Raw genomic sequence first — 12324 nt, 5'->3', positions numbered from 1 at the left:
CTTGAGCCTTGTTTGAAAAAAGACATATTTTAACTTTGAGAAAAACTCCTTCCAGTATTTTAAAGTTTAAAACAGTCACTACAATGATAATAACATGTGTGTCTTACCATATTGATTTTGTGATCATCTCCAACACCAGAAAAAATCATAACGGAAGAAAATACCAACATTTGTATCGAAAAAAAAAACGTGCCACCCGTTTTTATTATTCGAATTTAACTAAATGCATCCTGACTGAACGCATTTCGTTTGAAAAGTACAAGTTCACATCACTAAGAATTTTTCACATTGTCTCCAAGTGTCTACCGTCAACTTGGATTCCGTAAAGCTGACCACGATACGGGCTGTAAGCCAGTCAAACGCATCAGATGCGTATAGCAAAGGAAATAAACATTGTATTTGAATTTTTTATTTTTTTTTATTGCTTAGACGGGTGGACGAGCTTACAGCCCACCAGGTGTTAAATGGTTACTGGAGCCCATAGACATCTACAACGTAAATGCGTCACTCACCTTGAGATATAAGTTCTAAGGTCTCAGTACGCAAACGACCGCAGAATTTAGTGACTGCGAAAGTTTTGCTCTGAGGTCTGTACCCCATAGGGCGGGCGGCGACAGGCGGTACATAGTAAACAATCGGCAGTCCCGCCTCACGGATCGACCGCGCCGCGCGTCTCCACACACAATACCAAAGTAATTGTATTTATTTTATCAGTAAAATACGCGCGCGAAAACTTGTCTTTAACTACAAATCTCATCGTAGAGGCGACCAATTCACTTATATATTCAAAGTCTTATGTATCACAAGGTAGTTTATTGGTAAATACGTTAATTTGTGATGTGAAAACTGTTTTACCTGACCGCGTTGCCGGGAGCACTACTGAAATACACTGAAATAACAAATGTGAGCCTGTTTTGTTTTTCGTGTCCAATTGAAATTTTTTTGTTATGATTTTTATTCGAACGAATAATGTTTCTTAATGTTTGAACGTTTGCGTCTTTACAGAACTTTGTCGTGTCGTGTTAGAGATTTGTCTACTGATTTAAAAACGTTGGTAACAAACAAATTTATTTTAAGACTTTTCGTCGGTGAATGTTTTTTTAGTTCATACTTAATTAAATTAAACACTTTAAATTATTAGTTAATTTCTCTTTGTAAATTATTAAGACACTTGTGCTATTTCAATTTTACACGAATATAACATTTTTACTGTACTGTATTTGAAAATTTTGAAACAGAATGCGAAGAAAAACGTAGTTTAATTCTACTTTAGTTTATATTTTTTATCATGTTCCCAACAAATTTGTTTATCTTTACTTGTTTCTTTGTGTACTATGCGGGAGAGAGAGAGAGATAGAGAGAGTACTCGTTATTGTACACAAAATGCAAAATATTAAATACAAAGAACAAGTCCAATGGGTGGTCTTATCGATAAGAGTAGACAACCATCAGGTGGACAAGAATAAATTTAAGAAACAAATTACGCTAGCCTAGGTTGGGTTCGTACGGCATTGTCCTGCACGTTTATTTGCAGTATACGTCTTAACGAATATATAGTGCCACATGCATTTTTTTTTCCTACCTATGCTGATAGCCTTGAGAGGCTATTTCAGCTTCACCCTAACGTGTGTAGGTGAGCTCACGGGGCTCAAACTGACCTTATCAAGAGCAGTGCTTCGCAGAATCTACCACCGGATCAGAAACGCGACCCACTGAGAAGATCCGGCGAGAAACTCAGTGGGCTGTGTCTATGGGTGAATTCGCTCGTCGAGCCCACAGCCCACCTGATGTTAAGTGGTTACTGGAGCCCATAGACATCTACAACGTAAATGCGCCACCCACCTCGAGATATAAGTTCTAAGGTCTCAGTATAGTTACAACGGCCTCCCCCACCCTTCGAACCGAAACGCATTACTGTTTCACGGCGGAAATAGGCGAGGTGGTGGTACCTACCCGTGCGGACTCCTAAGAGGTCCTACCACCAGTGATTACGCAAATTATAATTTTGCGGGTTTGATTTTTATTACACGATGTTATTCCTTCACCGTGGAAGTCAATCGTGAACATTTGTTGAGTACGTATTTCATTAGAAAAATCTATATACATAAAAATGAATGGCTGTTCGTTAGTCTCGATAAAACTCGCGAACGGCTGGACCGATTTGGCGAATTTTGATCTTGAATTATTCGTGGAAGTCCAGAAAATGCTCGGAATTTAAAAAAAAATTGTTATTCTTTCGATGTGTCCCCCGTCGGACGGATTCCTTTTGTTTGTTTTAAGTTTATATAAAAGTTTGGGTATTTATCAATTGAGGCACTATGAAGTCTGCCGGGTCGTAATAAAAAAAATAGCGGAGAAAAATCAAACTCAGTAATTTGACGCGAAACCAAGATTCTTTTTTTTTATGGCTTAGATGGGTGGACGAGCTCACAGCCCACCTGGTGTTAAGTGGTTACTGGAGCCCATAGACATCTACAACGTAAATGCGCCACCCACCTTGAGATATAAGTTCTAAGATCTTAGTATAGTTACAACGGCTGCCCTACCCTTCAGACCGAAACGCATTACTGCTTCACGGCAGAAATAGGCAGGGCGGTGGTACCTACCCGTGCGGACTCCCAAGAGGTCCTACCACCAGTGTAAAACTACTAATACTACACTAACACTATCCCTTGACTACTACTAAAAATACAAAATAAGATAAAGCACTGATTATCAAACTACGGTGAGTGATTAACGCGTGAAAAATCGCAGTTTCGAGGCTGGCAACATATGACTGTGTTGATTTCTTCCTGATTGTCAAGGACTAGTTAGTATACAGGTATTTTACTAGTGTGGTAAATGTTTTCCCCGGGACCCATTCTGTGCCCCAACAAGGATGACGGCGACGATTTCTTATTATGTCATCCTCACCAGTCATTTGTTACAACTGGCACGCTGCTTTTGTAGTTGTTAGGACCAAATGTTTGTCTGGTAACGCCGATAACGCTACAAACTTCTAATTCAATCGGATAAGCGTGCCGGAGTTTATCAGCAGATATATTATGTGCCTATCGATTTCTAATCGATTTTAAGGAAGAAAAGGATTTTTTAATTCGGTATGTTTTATATTGTTCCAAGGGACGCTACCTAAGTCGAAATAAGAAACAATTACCATCTACATTTAAGATAGGGAAAGAAATCTTATCTGAAGAAATTTATTTAAATATTGCAGAAAGTACTCTCGGTCCATCTGGTGCTGAGCTGTTACTGGAGTAACACATAAAGGTTCCAGTAACCACTTGGCACCATTGAAGTCCCTAGAAGCAAGTGAATATATCACAACCTTAATCCAACCTAAGACGTGAAGTCAAAGTCTCTCTACTGTACAACGGCTGTCCAATCTTTCAAACCAAAACGAAATATTGCTTCGCAGCAGAAATAGACAAAATAGTTGTACCTACCCGCCCGGATACTAGCCCTATGACTGCTAATATAACTGGTTCATATTTCGCGAACCCTCAATGTAAAGTGGAGGCAACGAAGTGCTCTCGGCGTTTCCTTGAGAAGGTTGACCCAACACGTCAATCGATTTTTAATTGTGTTCCATTGCGTGCACTAAAAAAATTTTTTTTTATTTTTATTATACTTAATTATTTTATAATTTTTTGAACTTTTTTTTATTTAAATTGAGTGCCCTTCTCTTGCTCTCCTATTTCCACAAATCTGTGGATCTTGCGCGTCATCATACATTTTTTTGTAATTTTTTAAATGTTTTCCCTACCTTCGATTTTGAGACCGATCCCAATATACCTACTGATAAAATAATGCACGACAATTGAGTCCACTGCCTTGCTCGTGTACATTACGTAATTCATAGATAATTTTAAATTAAATGATAAATCGTTTGAAAAACATTGTTAATACGCATTGATAAACATTATTTTAAACTTCAAGATCGGAATTATTTTATCGGTTCGCTCTTATCATTGTTTTGAGTCAAACGTGTCTTGACCTGGGAATGAACTAAATAATATTAATCAGGACACTCTAGACTATTTTTACTGGTGGTAGGGCCTCTTGTTTTTACTGGTGGTAGGACCTCTTGTGAGTCCGCACTTGTAGGTACCACCACCCTGCCTATTTCTGCCGTGAAGCAGTAATGCGTTTCGGTTTGAAGGGTAAGGCAGCCGTTGTAACTATACTTGATACCTTAGAACTTATATCTCAAGGTGAGTGGCTTATTTACGTTGTAGATGTCTATGGGCTCCAGTAACCACTTAACACCTGGAGGGCTGTGAGCTCGTCCACCCATCAAAGCAATAAAAAAAAGAACATACCCAACTAAATATTAAAATATAAAGAGACTAGTTCAAATTAAATAAAAATTGTTTCATTATTCTCTTTGCTCTTTCTTCTTCAACCTGTGTGCACTCAATGCTGAGTGTAGGTCCCTTCATCCATTCTTTTCGGTCTCATGTCTTTCGCGTCCAGTTCTTACCAATTATTTTGTCCAGTTCATTGATCCACCTCATTGGTTGTCTCTTTTCTCACACTGCTTTAAGTTTTACCGTTAACGCTTTTGGACGATGCATTTTTGGAACCACTGCGTGAGATCTGTCGCTAAAAAAGGCAGCATAATAGTACATACCTATCTGTGCGAGTTCATTTACATGTGATACCTATCAATTTAACGAGATCCAAGCATGTACGCTATCGATACAATTAGTTACTATTCCAACAAGAATATGCTTACCTAGAAGTAATCGCCAAACTCTTCGTTACTTACGCTGCACTGAAATCGTGTTCATACCAATTACCAATTGATTCGTCTAACAAAAGCATATTTTCTCAAAGTACATTTAGTTCAGTTTTAAATCTCTCATCACCCTACGAATAGTTGCCGACGTTTGTGAGTAGGAATGTATTGTTACGCCAATACAAATCAACGGACTCTTATGTAACTTTACAATATAATAGCTTACACGCTGAAATAGCAGATAATAAAAATAGTTCATAAAACAGTACAATGAATGTATGAGAAGAGATGGGACGTGAGTAGAATCAAGTTTTTTTTCTTCTTCGTAAAATTAGCGATGCTCAAAGCAGAGCTTTATCCAAAGAAACAAAATAAGTGGTGTTCATTTCAAATCTTCGAACAATAAGTATTGTTTCCGACAAAGAATCGACTACTGTCAATCTTTGCAATGCAAAAGAACAAAATAAAAACATTCTCAACAAAGCAAACAATCCTGTTTTCTAAGTAGCCAAGATTACCCATTCGTTTGAATGTCCCTAAGGTAAAGTGTTAGGACCATTTCAATTTATCTTTAAAGGGAAAAGGGAATTGAGTCCCTTTTCTGTTTAACATTCATAACTTTGTAAATTATTCACGAAGGTACGGAGTGATTTCAGCTCCTTTTTACTAACAGAAAAAGGGCAGACAGTGTTATAAATTCTTAATTATAATAAATAATACCAATAAATAGAACTTATATCTCAAGGTGGGTGGCGCATTTATGTCGTAGATGTCTATGGGCTCCAGTAACCACTTAACTCCAGGTGGGCTGTGAGCTCGTCCACACATCTAGCTATAAAAAAATAAAAAAATATAAAAGGCATCTCGGGCTTGGCTTTCTTTATGCGTTCACCCGCTGTGAATAATTTCTTCAGTTATTGAAATACTCATGCTAAAGAGTATTGTGAGCTCACGTAAGATGAACCTCGGTCCTCCCTGCATCCTACTTACTTGTAAAGTATAAAACATTAACTTCATATGAATACATTATGTAGGCCAGGAGAACGTTTCTCAATTTACAAAAATAAACAACAATATATAATGATGTGTCATATCGAATTGCTATAAATTGCTATAATTTTATTCTGTGTATTCTGGACACGGTTATTTATTTAATACTAGAGAACCCGCAGTAGTCGAAATTCGACTATAATTCATTATAATTGTAAGTTTATACACTATTATGATCGTATTTCATACTTCTATAATCACAAATTTCGTCAAGACTACGCTATAAAAAATATTAACAAAGAAAAACAATATTTAATTTCAATCTGACAACAGACGTCAAGAACAAAAGTTTGACAATAAATAGTATGCATGCGTGTGTGCGTCAAATACATGGTATAGTGTGTGTAATGTTTTCTTTATTGATTTAATGTATCTTTTACGCATTATTTAAAAAAAATATTAGCATTGTGCATTTCTACTCTATATTCTCTATAAGTGTGGAAAATTTCATACTCCTCCGTCGGCGCAATTTTCGTAAAAAGGGATACAAAGTTTTTGCTTCACGTATTTAATATATAGATAAACAACAATATATAATGATGTGTCATATCGAATTGCTATAAATTGCTATAATTTTATTCTGTGTATTCTGGACACGGTTATTTATTTATTATGTGTAGGAAAAATAATTTCATAATAATTAATTTGTGCGGTTTTTTTTAAAGAATAAACAGCGTGTTTATAACATTAATATTGGACGCATGTATATTTTATTATATATTATTGGGATCGACGTTGCATTAGCTATCAACAATAAACAACCTTAATACAAATATAGGAAAGTACAATTTCATCGGTTCAGTTGAATAAAAGGATACTGGAAACTAATGGTTTGGAGCCTCTGGGTCTGCGGAGGGACTTCGGTTCCCTCTGTATTTTGTACCGTATGTTCCATGGGGAGTGCTCTGAGGAATTGTTCGAGATGATACCAGCATCTCGTTTTTACCATCGCACCGCCCGCCACCGGAGTAGAGTTCATCCATACTACCTGGAGCCACTGCGGTCATCCACAGTGCGTTTCCAGAGATCTTTTTTGCCACGTACCATCCGGCTATGGAATGAGCTCCCCTCCACGGTGTTTCCCGAGCGCTATGACATGTCCTTCTTCAAACGAGGCTTATGGAGAGTATTAAGCGGTAGGCAGCGGCTTGGCTCTGCCCCTGGCATTGCTGAAGTCCATGGGCGACGGTAACCACTCACCATCAGGTGGGCCGTATGCCCGTCTGCCTACAAAGGCAATAAAAAAAAAAAAAAAAAAAACTAATGGTAGTCTTATCACTGTTCGAGTTATTTTCAGAAAATTCAAACAATCATTTCGACTGATAAAACATGTTAATGTTAGTACAGTTACAAGAGCAGTATTCGTCAATTTTCAAGTCAATCAGCCATCTTGAAGTTTGTTTCAATTACGTTGAAATATTATGTTAAATAAATAGACAGAGGTCAAACTGATAAAATTATTTTCATTAAATAAAGTCATTTTAATTATGTCATCGATTCTTGATATATGTCAAAATATATGATATTAATTGAACGCCTTGAAGTTACGTACGAAAAATACGTTGCAAGATTCCATTACTTAAATAGTATATATTATATTAAAATTTCTGACAATATAATTTTATAAAGATTGACATACTATTTCTGTATTTATATTATATTTTATATAATCACGGAATAGATAGTGGTGTAAATATAAAGATACATACTTGTTGTTTTAGTTTAAGTTAAAATTTCCGAGGGCAGTAAAGTGACCTTTAAACAGAAACCCTCTGAGTTTCTCGTTAGATCTTCTCAGTGGATCGCGATTCCGATCCAGGGGTAGATTCGGCAAAGCACTGCTTTTTTTAGAGTCAGTACTCGCACACTCTCTCAGGCTGAGCCTAGTGAGCTCATATATTTTAGTATTTTTCATTACGAATCTTTTTTATATATTTTTTTTTAGTGTGTGTAATTCGTGAATGAGGAAAACGTGAAACACGTATTATTAGTACGTAATTATTTATTTATATAAATTGGTGGGTATCGAGGGATTTGATTTCGGACATCCGGGTGGTTTGGAAGGCTTAACGACGGAGCTAAGATCTTCCACCGAGCGTGTCATATTGCTCGGTAGACCGACGGTCAGAAAGTCTTTTTTTCCTGCATATGCTGATAGCCTTGAGAGGCTATTTGAGTCGTCTATTATCAAAGGTGGCAATCTGTGCATTTGGACAAAAAAATGTTATTGGTATGTCAATACAGATTGATTTGAATATAATCGTCTCCTTCAAAGAATACGGTTCAAAACCAGCATTAAATAAAGGTTAATAGTTAACCTGTTATTTATCTAAGATGTCGTTCCGAAGAGTTTTGTGACTGCCAATGGAATACTAAGTCAATAATTCGTTTTTCTGATTTACCAATAATTGTCCAAAAGTCAGATTGCCGGCTTTGATAATAGTCGACTCATTTTAGCATAATCTTAACTAGTAGGTGAGTTCACGGGGCTCAAGCCGGAGTGATGCTAACACTGGCCCTAGCAAGCGCAGTGCTTCGCAGAATCTACCACCGGATCGGAAATGCAACCCACTGAGAAGATCCGGCGAGAAACTCAGTGGGCTATGTCTGTGGGTTAATTTAATCGTTGAGCCCTTCGTCGCAAGCGACGGGTTCGGCGAGGACGGTGATCGGTGTTTGCGGTACCTAAAAGCACCGTTAATGGATCGGGAGGATCCGTAATGACGTGTTTAGGGCGACGTCGACTGTTCACCATTCAGTCTACAGTTGTGAATGAATGTCGTTATTCGAACTTTTATTTATGCAGCAGCGCAGGTAGGCAGCGGCTTGATTCTGTAGGCAACGGCTTGGCTCGGTAGGCAACGGCTTGCCTCGGTAGGCAACGGCTTGCCTCGGTAGGCAACGGCTTGGCTCGGTAGGCAATGGTTTGGCTACATAGTTTGTTTGGTTTGGTGCCTAGCCTATGGCTATGGCTGTTCGCCACCCATCTATATGGGTGGTGCATTTACGTTGTAGATGTCTATGGGATCCAGTAACCACTTAGCAACAGGTGGGCTGTGAGCTCGTCCACACATCTAAGCAACAAAAAATAAATAAATAAAATATATGTAAATTTTTTATTTACTTTTATTTTACAGCACTACGACTCGTTGTTTTCAAAATCGATTCAAGTATATCATATAATATATTATATAATATAAATCTCTAGTAAAATATAGAGCAGGGCTGTCCAAATCATGACCCGGTCTCATGTTTTGTGCGGCCCGCTGAAATTATAATTAAAAATCTTATCGCAATAAAGACAAAAAACAATACAAAAGTTCGTATATTTAGATGATTCGTAATTTCTAGTCCATCAACAACTCTAGTTTGGACAGCCCTAGTGAGGAGTACATGTATAATTTAGCATAACAACAAGCACTAAAGAATGTACGAAAACTTTTAATATAATTTCCGAGTAATCAAATAGTTTATCACGCGCTTCGCTGTCACATATGACACTATGTTAATGAACTCCGATAAAGAGATAACCTTTATTTATATACCTAACGTAATTCTATTTAATACGCTTTGGGCTTTGCTTATTTGAGCAATTAAAATATTAAAACAAATGGTTGTAGGTTACTGGTGGTAGGATCTCTTGTGAGTCCGCGCGGGTAGGTACCAACCACCATACTGCCTATTTCTTTCGTAAAGCAGTAATGCGTTTCGATTTGAGGGGTGGGGCAGCCGTTGTAACTATACTTGAGACCTTAGAACTTATATCTCAAGGTGGGTGGCGCATTTACGTCGTAGATGTCTATGGGCTCCAGTAACCACTTAACACCAGGTAGGCTATTAGCTCGTCCACCCATATAACAATAAAAAAAAAAAAATTATAATAGGCAAAACCATGACCGCTGACAAGATTGAAATAAATAAAAACACCACGAATCAAGAAACGTCTTTTTGATATGAGCACAGAACTGGAGGTTTCACGAATTTAGACTTAAGCATTGTGGCTCATAATGTTTCGAGAGATTCATTGTGCCTACAGTTTCGAACTATTCAACCTCGTTCGCTGAATGCGGCTGCAGATAACATTGTTTACTCCACAACGAGAAGCTAAGTCCTTATAATAACAATAATATTACAAACACGAAAGCATTTTTGTTACGTGTTTGTTCCTCTTCTGTCGTAACAATGGAACAAGTAAAGAATTGTAACCGCTTAAATGTAATGTAGTTTAAATGTCAAAAATTGACATACTAAGCTACTTTCGTCCTTCAAAAAAAAAAAGGGTGCGTGTTCTTATGTACGCGCGTAAGAAGTTATACTTTATTTATATTACATTTATTTCTTTTTTTTAAAATATTCAATAATTAATAATTAATATTTAACGTTAATAGTTTAATAATATTTAGTATGAATTGTATTAAATAATAATTTTGTCATTTATATTACTAAAAAATGAATGCGAATAACACTTTTTTTTACGAGTGTACATGCGCGAAAGTTCACCTGCGGCTATATTCAGACTCGCCAAGTTACGTCGGTCGTATTGTAATGAGCGATTTAGTGGGCAACTTCATTTCTGTTAATTTTGTGTCACGGTTCGCGCGCATCGTAAAATTTCACTCTCATAAATTTTTCATAACGCGCCTACAGAAGTAAATATTCAATAACATATTTTCGGATATTTATCGAAGCATCTGAGACCTTAAAGCTTAAACGGCCGGTTTTCCCGTGTCTAGTAATGTCATGTACGATGGTAGCCATCATAGAACACAATATATTTGATAGATGCCTGAATCGCGCTTACGAAATTTTCAAGATAAGCTTGCATACATAAAAGTTGGAATAACGATATTCGGACTATACCCGATCCTGTGGACTGAATGGTAAACAGTCGACGCCACCATTAACACGTCATTACGGATCCTCCCGATCCATTAACGTTGCTTCTAGGTACAGCAAGCACCGATCACCGTCCTCGCCGGACCCGTCGCTTGCAACGAAGGGCTCGACGAGTAAATTAACCCATAGACACAGCCCACTGAGTTTCTCGCTGGGTCTTCTCGGTGGGTCGCGTTTCCGATCCAGTGGTAGATTCAGTGAAGCACTGCTCTTGCTAGGGCCAGTGCTAGCAACACTTTCGGTTTGAATTCCGAGAGCTCACCTATACGCTAGGGTGAAGCTGAAATAGCCTCTCAAGGCTATCAGCGTAGGTAGGAAAAAAAAAAGACTTTCTGACCGTCGGTCTACCGAGCAAAACCACACGCTCGGTGGAAGATCTTAGCTCCGTCGTTAAGCCTTCCAACCACCCGGATTCCCGAATTCAAATCCCCCGATATACGGTCATTTATATATCTAAATAATTACGTACTAAAGCGTATGCCACGTTTTCCACATTCACAAATTACACCCACTAAAAAAAATATATAACAAAGATTCGTAATGAAATATACTAAAATATCATAACCCTAGAAATTTATACACAGACAGATAAAATTACATTAACGCTTCGAAGATAATTTTATTAAACAAAATGTCAGTCTGCAGTGCTGTTTGTGGTTGACAAACCAATTGAAATTCCAAAAGATAAATTACGCATAATATGTATAATTGATAAGAGTACTTTAAAATTTGCGTATTTGAAAACAAATTCCATTTGGTGATCGAGTTACTTTAAAAATCATTTGCAGTAAGTCTTCTGAATTATTATACTATACTAATTTATAAAATATTAATTATACAGCCCGTGTTAGAGTAATTAAATGTGTAATGCGAAGTTTTTGCGGTTAGTCGTTAGACAGTCGTTGATTGAGGATGTCCTAACGCACTTCCAACATCTATCGTATCCGCTTGAAGAATTCGCTATATAACTTATAATATAATACATAATATAATATATAATATATAACTCCACGATGTTTCCTGAGCGCTATGACATGTCATTCTTTAAAAGAGGCTTGTGGAGAGTATTAAGTGGTAGGCAGCGGCTTGGCTCTGCCCCTGGCATTGCTGAAGTCCATGGGCGACGGTAACCACTCACCATCAGGTGGGCCATAATAATATGCTCGTCTGCCTACAAGGGCAATAAAAAAAAACAAAAGTCGAAGTTACCCAATACTTCTATGTTAATTTTTTATTTTTATGACAGATGATTATTTATACAGTTAAGTATGATAAATTGTGTATGTCACATTGGAAAATGTTGCCATGTGAAAAAAACTATAATATAAAATAATCTATAGTTTTATCAACACTATTTTATAAAAAAATCTTAAACAATTCTATAACAGCTTATCCTCTTTAATGTATCCTTATTTTGTTTAAATTTCATTGCGATTCATGAACAAATATCCGTTTTAGAAAAGCAAACACTCTCAGAATTAATATGCGAATTGAACAAACTTAAAACAACGAGGTACTTCATCTCATATCCAAAAATAACAACTGCTATCCATGGATTCATTTATAATGTGTTAACTGCCGATATATTTTTAAACGTTTAACACGTTCTCACTAGTTCATTACGATTACCATATTTGTAT

General features: G+C 37.0%; 1 protein-coding gene across 1 annotated transcript in view; it reads left to right on the top strand.

Annotated features, from left to right (window-relative positions):
* The first annotated feature begins 587 nt into the window (after positions 1–587).
* Glob1 (globin 1) overlaps positions 588–12324 on the top strand; it is a 34504-nt gene continuing 22767 nt past the window's right edge. Inside the window, exon 1 of the mRNA XM_012689996.4 lies at positions 588–692. The gene's annotated coding sequence lies outside the window, so the exon portion shown is untranslated. The remainder of the gene's footprint in view (positions 693–12324) is intronic.

The sequence above is a fragment of the Bombyx mori genome, chromosome 17 (assembly GCF_030269925.1).
Source record: "Bombyx mori chromosome 17, ASM3026992v2".
Lineage (NCBI taxonomy): Eukaryota > Metazoa > Arthropoda > Insecta > Lepidoptera > Bombycidae > Bombyx > Bombyx mori.
This window is presented reverse-complemented; position numbering and strand designations above follow the sequence as displayed.